Source organism: Eucyclogobius newberryi, unplaced genomic scaffold (assembly GCF_026437365.1).
Source record: "Eucyclogobius newberryi isolate DKJ021-1_F unplaced genomic scaffold, fEucNew1.0.hap1 SCAF_1, whole genome shotgun sequence".
In the NCBI taxonomy this organism is placed as follows: Eukaryota; Metazoa; Chordata; class Actinopteri; order Gobiiformes; family Gobiidae; genus Eucyclogobius; species Eucyclogobius newberryi.
The window spans coordinates 8,898,277-8,911,123 of record NW_027315723.1 but is presented as its reverse complement, the minus strand read 5'-3'; positions in this window follow the sequence as shown (position 1 = coordinate 8,911,123).

Genomic DNA, 12,847 nt, shown 5'->3' with positions numbered 1-12,847 from the left:
CACTGCAGCATGACAGGCGTCTCCGGGATGGACACATCACTTTTAGATTGATTTGTTCCCATATCTGCGCGCTTTCTGCAAACTGCACACGTCTGTGCAGAGCTTATGTTTCTTTTACGACGACTCTCTGGTCGACGCCTCCACCTGACGTGTGGCGCTTTGTATCTTTACCGACGGACCTCGTCTCGTCAGCCCCGCCCTAGATTTAGCTTTCACTAAACTAATTGTCTCAGACAAAACTCGACCAAAACTTTAGCGTGTAACACAGTAATTAGAAGCAATGATAGACATTTTGTATTTGTGATGACTAGCACATTCATACATTTCGTTTGTTGTGTGTCTCTTGCCAATATAGATGTGCAGAGTGTGTTTATAGGCTTCTGCGAATGCTTGTGTCCAGGGCAGTGATGTCAAATCAGGGATTAGATTGGCCTCTATTACCCATGCACAGCAGCACATTTGCAATTCTCTGAACATCTCACACACAGGTTTGCGAAATAACTGATTGTTATAAGATAAGATAAGATATTCCTTTATTGTCCCACATGGGGAAATTTCATTGGTGCAACGCAGGTAGATACAGAGGAACAGATCACCTATAGGAAGTCTGAAAAACACTTTCAGTAGAAGATCTCCTATAAATAAATAAAAACTCCCATAGACAAATAAATAAATAAATACCATTTCATGTGATCCCGACAGTAATTGCACATGAATATGTGTCACGACAGCACATAGATTGCACATGAATTTCACAGTAATTGCACATGAATTCCAACAGCAATCTTGACTTTTCTGCATCTGTGGAAAGAACAATCATGACCTGCCACTTCAGGTTTTGGTCCACTTACCATATTTTCCGCACGAAAAGGCGCTCTGGATTATAAAGCACACTGTCAATAAATGGTCTATTTTGGATAATTGTTCATATATAAAGCGCATTAAGCCAAACATAACAGACAGATAAGTCAGACAGGTGAGCTTTATTATCGCGTTCAACTCATTCGGATCAACATTGTTCAAACGTTAATGAGCGTATTTACAACAACTCCCTGCCTTGTTCAGTTATAGCACGTAAAAAAGACAGTCTGATACTGCTAAAAGACACGTTAGCGTATTGACAACAACACGTAAAATACCACACAATACACTCACTTTTTCAGTTCATTCCTCGTCCACAATCCCTCAAATTGTTAATCTTCAGTGTCCGAGTTTAACAGTTGGGCTGGATGCCCCGAATCCATCTTGTCATTATCCGAGTCACTGTCGCGGCAATTCAGTGATGATTCTGGCCTTCGTGAAAGCTCGGACCACCGTTGGGACTGATACTTTAGCACAGAGTTTAAAGTCTGCGTTGTAAGTGTGTCTCTTGCGATAATATAATAGCTCCATGTTCTCTTGGCAGAAGCCATCTTGGAGTCCTTAATTCTAGGTCCGTTATATAGGTGTCCACGTTGTTCCTGACGTAATGTAGTAATAATGTAGTTTACATTTTGACAGAGCGCCGTGGACTTCCGGTCAATGAGTACCGTAAACGTGCTTCTAGACGTGCTTCTGAGTCTCTCGTGTCCCGAGTCTTCTTTATACACCATATATCACACAAAATCCCTCGAGGTCAGCAAGCACAACCAGAATGAATCCATATATCAAGCGCACCGGATTATAAAGCGCACTGACAATTTTTGAGGAAAGTAAAGTGCGCTTTATAGTGCAGAAAGTACAGTAAGTCTGTCGGCGTTAAAGACTGAGAAGTATAAAGTGGCCAAAATGTGCTTTAGTAAGAGATCTAGTTAGTTTAGAATAAAGTGGCGAGTATAAACGTAATTTGGACTAGAATAGAAATGATGTTTTGATTTACATGGTATGTGTATTATAAATGATTGTGAGTATTAAGTATTTCCAATGTTTAATCTTGTATTTTCCAAGTGGAAGCTTAATTCTCTCAACATATTTTGAAAGATTGTTCGTTAGATGCTTTTCTTGTTGCAACCACGGTGAAGCATTGAAGTGGCAATCTTCTGACGAGATGACAAAAACATATCAGCCGCAGCTCTGTTGGCCATTCCAATGTATTTTTTTTCCAATTTTCTCTGAGACATTCTTACTCACAGTACAACAAAGATAAACAAAGGTTTAAGGTGCTCAAGTAAGGCCGTGGCTACAGAGCCGCGGCGTGGTGAAATAACCCAGCAGTTTCAGGAGTCGCGGCACGGCCTCATGGCTAACCCTAACCTTAACCCTAACCCTAACCCTAACCCTAACCCTAACCCTGACCCTGACCCTGACCCTGACCCTAACCCGGCGCGCTCAAATAGCCCAGGAGTTTCAGGAGCCGCAGCTCTGTAGACACTCCCCTCAAGTAAAGCCGACTTCTGCAAGACCATTGAGCCTCTTACATGCTCCTCTGACTAATTTAGTTCCAAATTTACTCCATGTTTCTGGCCAGTGGCTTGGGAGAGGAGTAAGTATATCAACAACTTGTTTGGCCACGGACAAACCACCACTCTCAAGTGTGGACAAACATAGATTTTAGAATATGGATAAACATAGATTTTTTTAAATTTTTAGTTCAAATTTTACTTAACGTACATCTTTTGAAACCAATGTAGGCTTCAAATGCATATGAACATGGTCAAAGTAAATAAAATGCCCAGGGGTGAATAAAATTACTAAATTTATTTATCACAAAATAAAAAAAATAAGTTAATTAAAAGATAATACAAATATTATCATTCAAAGTGCGTTTAAAAAAAAATAATGTTTTAACATACATAACACCTTTTGAAACTAATAAGCAGATAATGTACCATATAGAGATGAAAGATTTGCTACAATGTGCTCAACTTCAAATCCATATCAGTAAGAATAATGGGAGTGTCTACAGAGCCGCCAAACTGCCATGTTATTTTGTGTCGCGGCTCCTGAAACTGCTGGGCTATTTGACCGCGCCGGGTTACGGTTAGGGTTAGGGTTAGGGTTAGGGTTAAGGTTAAGGTTAGGGTTAGGGTTAAGGTTAGGGTTAGGGTTAGGGTTAAGGTTAAGGTTAGGGTTAAGGTTAGGGTTAGGGTTAGGGTTAAGGTTAGGGTTAGCCAGAGGCGGAGCCAGACATTCTAAACATCCGGGGCTTAGCCCAAAAAGAAAGGGAGGGGGTTCATTCTGGCCAATGTGATGTGGTTCTAGTGCAGTTACAGACAGTAACCCTCAAAAGGCAAAGACAGACTTTTTGCCTTCTGAGAGAGATCCTCCCTCCAAAAAACGTTGAACAGAACAGCACAGGTGACATTTAGTTATTCAAGAAATTGTACATCTTAATGTTCTTTAAAACAATCAGTGACAAAACAAATATAAAAAACATGCTGACAGGGCTCGAACTCACACCACTAAAGTTCACAGTCTGATGCTCTGATGTCTGGGCTGGTCAGACCTTAGTCAGGAAAGTGCTGTTATAGAATTAGACTGATCTTTATTGAAAGTAAAGTTAGTCATACCTTTAGGAGACACCTTCCTCAGTGAGCTGTAGTTTCTCTGCTTTAGCTTTGTAGATGAATAAAACCTGAGCCACTGCTACACCGACAACCACAATTAATTCATGGTTTGAATGACCATGTGCTGTTGTCTGTTGTCTATTCTACGTTAGATAAACTTTGTTTTTCAGCACATGTTCTGAATGTCTCTTTTTTCCAGTCGATCTGCTCTTATTTATGCCCTTCACTTTTTGCAAAACCTCAGTTAAAGGCGGTATGGACGATTTTTCGGCAATTTGAGAACGCAGGCGGAAGTGCGCATGCGCACTCCCCCGTGCAGACTGATACAACACACACGTGCGTTTGTTTATTAGGGCAACGGAGCGCATCGCATCGCTGTCTCCCGTAGATTTCTGTCCACTTCTGTATCAGCTCGAACAGTCTTTCTCCGTCTTCATTTTGCCCCGTACACTGAAGGAACTATATTATGATAGATCCATGCGCTTAGGCACGCGGAAACGTGGGGACGAGCCTGACGCGGCTGCAGGAGAGCAGTAGGTGCGTTTTATGATTGATACGTGGCAGAACAAATGATTTATCCACGCCACGAGGCGTGGTGGCGTGGTAGATGATAGAAAAGGCCAAAGTGGTTAGATTGCGTGACGTGCTGTAAACACCGCGCACTTTCTACGCTCCCGCCCACTTTCTACATGCAGCCAATCATACATCAGTTCAACAAAAATAACCAATGAAACGGGTAAAGAGAATTGAAGTAATTGCTGAATTCGAACCCTGGTCACGCTCTACCTGTTGCGCTATCCACTTAATCACGTCATACTGCATTTTTAAAAGATTAAAATATCCGGACCTTTGGACAGAGATTCGGGGTTCAAGCCCCAAAGCCAGGGCCTGGCTCATGGGGTTAGCCATGAGGTTATATGGCCATGCTGGGCTATGTGACCGCGCCGCGGCTCTGCAGCCACGGCCAAGAATAATTAGTAAGAGTAAAAATGAGGCCTATCAACTAGCAGTACAATCATAATGCACTTAAGTAAATGCAAAAGTGTAACTATAATCCCAACTCTCTCATCTCCTTAAAGGTGTTTTTAGAAAAATGCTGTTTAACTTGAACCCAAGGCTTTTCTTTATGATGCTGAGGTCTGCCCTGCATTTGTGCCGGCTTCATGTGGCAGCAGCGGCGGATGAGAGAGACGGCTGCTGACTTCCCTCCTCCAAACCACTAACAGCCGGTTTGTGAGTGTTCTGCAAGTGCTCTGGTCCACATGCGGCATGTCAAGTGTGCAGTGTGGTAGGACAGCGGTAGTTTGTGCATAGCCATACAAGCTGTTGATTTACTACTCCTCTCCCAGGCCACTGACCAGAGACATGAGTAAATTTGGAACTACATTAGTCAGAGGAGCATGTAAGAGCCTCAATGGTCTTGCAGAAGTCGGCTTTACTTGAGCACCTTAATAAATGATAAATGCAGGATAACATAAGACAATCCTTTCACATGATGAACCATATACAAAATCAGCAAGACAAAGCCGTAATAATTAGTTTGGACACTGAGAAGGCTTTTGTTAGCTGGCCATATTTATTTAAAGTGCAGAACAAATTTAAAATAGACAATTTAACTATAAAAATATTGGAGGTCTTTACGGTGGTCAAAAATGTTAATTTAAAATCAATGATCACCTCACAGATCCACTGACTCTGGAAAAATAGGTGAAGCAGGGCTGTGCCTTGTTTGCTTTGTACTTTGCCCAATTTATTAGACAGTCAAAAACAATTAGTGTCACAATTGATGGGATGGAACATAAAATTGACTGCTATGTAGATGATCTTCTATTATATTTGACCAAACCCAATGTGAAACATTTTCTTCAAAAGATTGCTCCGATGTCTGGATACAAAATCAATGCACAAAAAACTAAAGGTTGTGACTGGAGAGCCGCGGCGCGGTCAAATTGCCGCGCAGTTCCAGGGACCGCGGCATTTCCCTTATAGCCCGTTATAGCCTCATGGCTAACCCTAACCCTAACCCTAACCCTAACCCTACCCTTAACCTTAACCTTAACCTTAACCTTAACCTTAACCTTAACCTTAACCTTAACCTTAACCTTAACCTTAACCCTAACCCTAACCCTAACCTTAACCCGGCGCGGTTTAAAACGGCGCTAAAACGCGGTCAAATAGCGGCGCAGTTTCAGGAGCCGCGGCGCGCTGCTGGCATAAAAATAACATGGCAGTTTCGGCCGCGCGCCGCGGCACTGCAGACACTCCCAAAACTAAAATGATCTCATTCTGGCCACCCCTTTGACCCTGAAAGACCTATCAATTTAAATAGCAAACGGAATCTCTAAGATATTTAAGTGTCGTCCTCCAACCAGACTCCTCAAAGACATTCTGCCCCTAATTATAGACTCTATTCTTAATATAATAAATACTTCACTAGAAAGTGGCTATGTTCCACAGTCCTTCAAACATGCAGTCATTAGACCACTTTTGAAAACGTCTAACCTCGATCCTGACCCATTGGTAAACTACAGACCAATTTCAAATCTTCCCTTTGTCTCTAAAATCCTTGAAAAAGTTGTAGTTAAAAAGCTTTGTCGCCACCTGCAGGACATTAACTTATTTGAAGTTTTCCAGTCAGGGTTCAGAGCCCACCACAGCACTGAAACTGCACTAGTTAAAGTCACAAATGATTTGTTATTAGCTGCTGATGATGGTCTGGTCTCAATCCTGGTTCTGTTGGACCTCAGCGCAGCGTTTGACACCATTGACCACAACATTCTACTGCAGAGGTTAGAATCAGTGACATGCGGTCAGGTTCAAGGCGAGTGAGGCACCAAAATAAAATTTTGGGACAAGCGGGAAGATCGAACACACTTTCTTTGTGTCGCTAACCATTAGGCTATATGTTCAATAAGTTATGTCATCGTTTTTAGATATATAGATCCGTGTAGGTCTTTCTTTAATTATAACCTCTTGCTTTGATTCAAAATCCAGATTTGCGAAACATTTTAACTTGGAAATGTAATCGTCCAGATTCTACAAACACAATAATAAGGAAGAAGATAGTGAAACCTGTCCGCACACGGCCGGGCTCAGGAGCATGCGCAGCCTCTCTGAGTGAACTTTCACTTCGGTTTTATAATGAATCTGTGAGCCTAAAACACGCTTCAGAAATACATTTCATACATTATCGAGAGTATGGAAGCACTGAGCACATCGTCAGGGTGTTTTATTTGTTATAAACAGAGAGAGAGAGAGTGACACATAATTTGCATTGCACCAGCTCAGTTTGTGAGGAGTGTGTGTGTGTGTGTGTGCGCGTGCGTGCGCGCGCGCGCGTGTGTGTGTGTGTGTGTGTGCTCCAGAGGCTGAGCAGCTTCAGCCTCCTCCCTGTATCTGAACGGCAAACATCTGAACATTTTGCCATTTGACAAAATATTGTTCGATATTGGATTCAAACGGAAAGTGATGTCAGTGATGACAATAATATCATAATAATAATATTTCATTTTTTCCCCCCAAGATTAACAGGCGAGGCCCTGCCTCCCCTGCCTCTCCTGGATGTACGTCCCTGGTTAGAATGTGATGTAGGTGTCGGAGGAACAGCCCTCAAGTTTAAATCCTATTTATCTGATTAGTACCAATTTGTTAATGTAAACCAGAGCTCACCTTGCTCTAAAGTAACTTACGGTGTGCCACAGGGGTCAGTACTCGGTCCAATTCTGTTCACTTTTTATATGCTGCCGTTAGGCAACGTTATCAGGTCACATGGCATTAACTTCCACTGCTATGCAGATGACACGAAACCTCTCCCTCCCACAGCGAGGGTGGATCAGTCTCTCACTGAAGCTGCTCTCCAGAGCGGACAGAGTGTCCTGCAGGGGGCGACACTCATGGTCAAGCATAGATGTGAATCTAGCCAGGACCCTCCTGTCCCCCACCTCCTGCACCGAGTCCAGAGCGCAGCCCAGGACGGAGCTGGACTTCTTGATGACTTTGTCCAGTCTCTTCCTCTCCCTCTCTGTGATGCTGCTGCTCCAGCAGGCCACACCATACAGGAGGGCTGATGCCACCACAGAGTCGTAGAAGGTCTTCAGGAGTGGCCCTGTCACTCCAAAAGACCTGAGTCTCCTCAGGAGGTAGAGCCGACTCTGGCTCTTCCTGTACAGTGCGTCTGTGTTATGAGTCCAGTCCAGTTTGTGGTTCAGATGAACACCCAGGTACTTGTATGAGTCCACTCTCTCAATGTCCCGTCCCTGGATGTTCACTGGTGAGGGGGCAGTGGGGTGACGTCTGCGGAAATCCACCACCATCTCCTTGGTCTTCCCCGCGTTGATGAGGAGGTGGTTCCGCTGACACCAGTCCACAAAGTCTTGCGCCAGTCCTCTGTACTCCGCATCATCGTCGTCCGTGATGAGTCCGATGATAGCAGAGTCGTCAGAGAACTTCTGCAGGACACAGCTGTCCGTGTCATGTCTGAAGTCTGCAGTGTAAAGGGTGAAGAGAAAGGGCGCGAGGACAGTGCCCTGGGGCGCCCCTACACTGCAGGTCCGAGTGTCAGACACACAGTTCCGGGCTCTCACAAACTGGGGTCGGTCCGTGAGGTAGTCCAGGATCCACTCTGCCAGGTCATACTCCACACCAGCCGTCTCCAGCTTGTCCCTCAGGAGCAGCGGCTGGATGGTGTTGAAGGCGCTGGAAAGATCAAAGAACAGGATCCTCACAGAGCTGCCAGGCTTTTCCAGGTGAGAGAGAGAGCGGTGCAGCAGGGAGATGATGGCGTCCGCCACTCCGATGCCAGGCCGATATGCAAACTGCAGCGGGTCCATGGCTGAGCTCACGGTGGAGCGGAGGTGGTCCAGGACTAGCCGCTCCAGTGTCTTCATCAGGTGGGACGTGAGAGCCACTGGCCTGAAGCTGTTGAAGTCCTTGGCGCGCGGTGTCTTAGGCACAGGTACCAGACAGGAGGTCTTCCAGACCTGTGGTACCACCCTCAGCTTCAGGCTCATGTTGAAGACATGCTCCATAACTCCACACAGTTCATCTGCGCAGGACTTAAAGAGCCTGGGGCTGATGCCGTCAGGTCCTGCTTCCTTCCTCACTTTAATCCTCTTCAGCTCACTCCTCACCTGTGCTGCTGTCAGTGGTTGGCAGGGGGACTGTGTGCTGGGGGGATGGATGAGTCCAGGCGAAGTGGGGAGCTGATGGTCCGGGGCAGAGAAGCGAAGAGGAACAGATGCAGGGCATTGTCTAGCTGTGGAAGAGGGAGCATGCAGCTGTGCAGGGGGAGGGCATTTATTATCCATGTATTTGTAACATCTAGATTGGACTACTGTAACTCCCTGCTCGCAGTGTGTCCTAAAAGCTCCATAAAAAGCTTTCAACTGGTTCAAAATGCAGCAGCAAGATTACTAACAGGAACTAAAAGAAGAGAGCACATTACGCTGGTGCCTTCACTGGCTCCTTGTCCAGTTTAGAATCAAATTTAAAATTCTACTCCTGACCTACAAAGCCATGAATGACATGGCCCCATCCTACCTCAAAGATGCTATAGAACCATCTCATCCAAACAGAGCTCTTCGCTCTCAGAATGCTGGCCTTCTGGTGGTCCCAAGAGTCTCTAAAAGTACTGTAGGAGGTAGAGCGTTTAGCTACCAAGCTCCTGTGTTATGGAATCAGCTCCCGGTTCATGTTAAAGAGGCCGACACAGTCTCTTCATTTAAGTCCAGGCTTAAAACGTTCCTCTTTGAAATTGCTTATGGTCAGGCCAGTTAGGAACAGAAATATAAACCTACAGTTTCAGCTACGCTGCCTTAGGAGCAACTATGCTGAGGGAAGTATGGCAGCTTGAGCACTATCCTCTGCTTCTGACTACTTATTCTATCAAACAATATTTAATAATTAATTCCACTTAAAATCTGTTCATTGCCTTTTCTTTTTCTCACACCCTTCTATCCCCGAGGACCTGTGGACCCAGATCTCCTGGTGAAACGGTCTCTACCCCGTATGGACGGTCCTTCATCTGTCTGGAAGATCTGGTTCTCCTCCCGAAGATCTGGTTCTCCTCCCGAAGAACTGGTTCTCCTCCCGAAGAACAGGTTCTCCTCCCGAAGAACTGGTTCTCCTCCTGAGTGGATCCAGCTCCACTGTCTCCCTCGCGTCCGTCTGATAGAGTCAGATCTCTCTTTCACTCTGGAACTCCTCTAGGTTTCTACTTTTTCCCAAGGAGGTTTTTTGTAGTTTTTCCTGGCCGAGAAGGAGGGTCTAAGGACAGAGGACTCTGGAACATCGTCCCTCGTCCCCACAGACATTGCTTAATCCGTTTTTCACTGTTGCCCTCAGAGGCAACCGTTGTTGTGATTTTGGGCGTTACAAAAATAAATTGAATTGAATTGAATAATAACTTCTTACATCCAACCAACTGATCCAAATATAAATATATGGAACACATTCTAGTGTTGCATGTTTCTTACCAAACAATTGGCCTGGTCTGAAGGCCAATTAGGTGTTTGCTTCTAAATGGCTGCCTGGACAATTCATAATAAATGAATGTTGTTTAAAAGTATCGATACTGTGTGCTGCCCGTTGTTTGAGTGGTTAAGGCACAGCACACGTATGCCAGACTCCGGGGTGCAGCCGGCCGCAGTGTCGTGGGTTTGGGTCCCGACTCCGGCTGTTTGCTGCGTGTCTTCTCTCTCATCCCCCACTTCACCTCGGTCTCTCCTGTCTAGTAAAGCCTACGGGCAACAAAATTCAAAAAATAAATAAATAAATTATACATATATGTATATATATATTTTTTAAATATATATATATTTTTTAATATCGCCGGAGCTCAAGTCTCAAGAGCTCAAGCCTCAAGTAGAAACCTTGAGGAACTCCTTAGTGTTGGTTTCAGCAATTTGGACACATGATTGATAGCATGAGGCTAAATGAGCGAAATGCATTGTTCGTTTTAGGACTCAAGAGTAGGCTTGAGTGCGAGATCACTGCCACACCACCACCACCTCGGCCTGTGGTCCTGGCAGTCTGAAAGTTCACATAATTGGTTGGAGTGTACTCATTTAGTCTTTCATTATCATCTTGTTGAAGCCTCGTTTCAGTTAGTGCTAGAAGATCTATGTTATAATCACTCATAATTAAGTTATTTGGTCTGACACCTGAAATAGCTTTTCTGAGATTTGACATTTTAGCATTATTTGCATGAGGGACATACACAGTCTCTATCTGTGTACTTAATTTGTGACAGAGCGGATGAGAGCTCAGTGACAGGAGCATCTCACACTGCTGTTCTGCGCCCGGGTCACTTTGTTGTGCTTATACAATGTGGTTATGCTTGGATAAACTGTACACTGCTATTCCCTTTACACAAATCACCACTGGTGCATGTTATATGTGTATAAATTATTGTTCGGCATTGGAGACATTATCAGGGCACTACGCCATAATAAGCACCTCCACCCCAAGCCAACAGCAAAGTTCCAGTAACCAACCAAACTGCCGGATTCCCGTGTACCTAAGGACGCGGATGCCAGGCTCCAAGTGCAGCCGGCTGCAGTGTCGTTCAAATCCAATTTACTGCATGTCCTCCCTTCTCTCTCATGCCCCATTTCACGCTTACATTTCCTGTCTAATAAAGCCTTTGGGCCAAAAAGAACAAAAACAAAACAAAAAAACACCATTGTGCCAAATGCAACGCTACATTGTTGGCATGGACTAAATGCTAACAAAGCTCGTGGCCTTGACATAGCAATGCCCTTGCTTAACTCGGACCCTCCCCAGGGGCAGTCCTGAGTGATCCACGGCGTGACACTGAACTACCCCCTACAAGGAGGAGACAGCTCAGACGCTTTGACGGAGCTCTGTCTTCATCTGGCGGTGATTATAATGAATCACACTTTGATCTTAAGTGAACTCGCTGTAGTCATTCGCATTCGAGAAGAGGACTTTCCCACGCTCGACTCCCCAACAAACAACTCTGGTAGTAAAAAAAATGCATTAACCTGTTATTCTTAGGCGGATTTTTGTGCAACGGTTTCTAAAGATACCTCTCCAAATTAAAACCATACTTGTTTTTAAGTATGTGGATTATATACAAAAACTCTGTCTCTGTGTGAAGTAACATTCAATATTTTTACCCTTAACAGTCAGAACTACTCTAAGTCTGACTGAACAAAAGTTATAAATCTTGGAACATACACAAAACAAGTTTTTCTTTATCCTCGCCTAAGTTTTTTTTTTTTAAAATGAGGGTGTTTATAGCAGCTGTTTATATGTGAGGCCTGACATACACTATATATCATTACAAAAACTAGTTGGCCACTTAAGTTTCAAATGTGAGATCATTATCTGTAGAAACAAGTATTTTACCACACTTTTTGTAATACTTTATCCAAGCGTTGGATAAAAGGACCATTCCCTTGTTCAAATCTATCCAAATCTATCCAAATTGGACACATTTAGAAAACTTTTGATAACTTTTGACTTCTTCAACCTATATACATCAATGAGGGCTTTATTGAAAGCTTACAACTAGGGGAGTCCATTTCTTTACACAAATACACTATATCATGTTATTGAAATTCATATTCCATAGATAAAAACATTTTTTCACAATAAAAATAGACAAAAAATATAGCCGCAAGCGGCAATGATCGGCCCTCGCCACGCCGCCGCCACGCCGCAAGAGGAGGGGGCGCTAACGCGCCCCAATTGTCCTTTTATTACATCTACTGCTGAATCTGTGACGCTGTCACATCTTCTCCCCTTTGTTTTACCATTCAAAAAGCAATTTTATTTTGAATTCTTGGCAAAATGTGCGGCTTTGCCGCACAGACACCGTGACTCCTAGAATAAAAATGTGGATAACTTTTGATGGTCCACCCCTGAAGATGAGTCTCACCAAATTTCAGGTTAATATGTCTAACGCCCTAAGAGGAGTTCGTGAAAGTCTAAAGTGTAAACATGTTCTGGCGATTTCCCCATTGGAATAACATGGAAGGTTTCGGTCATCGTTACGGCAACGCCATAACAATTATGACATGGGTCTCATTGACTTTTTTGATGGGGATGCCAAAATTGAGTTGTGTGTCAAATTTCATATAATTTCGCAAAACTAAATATTTAACCTCCATATAAAATCTGTAGGGGGCGCTGTGGCTCCAAATTAATTTATTTCACTTCAAGTAGGTTTAGGGCAAAGAGTTTAACAATTGATTCTAATTTGACACAATTCGGACTTTATCTGCGCAAATGGCAGAAATGTTAAATTTGGGAGATTTCAGGTATCAATGTAATTTGGATAACTTTTGATGTCCCACTCCTCAGTAGCATTTTCACCAAATTTCAGCTTTTTAGGGCCA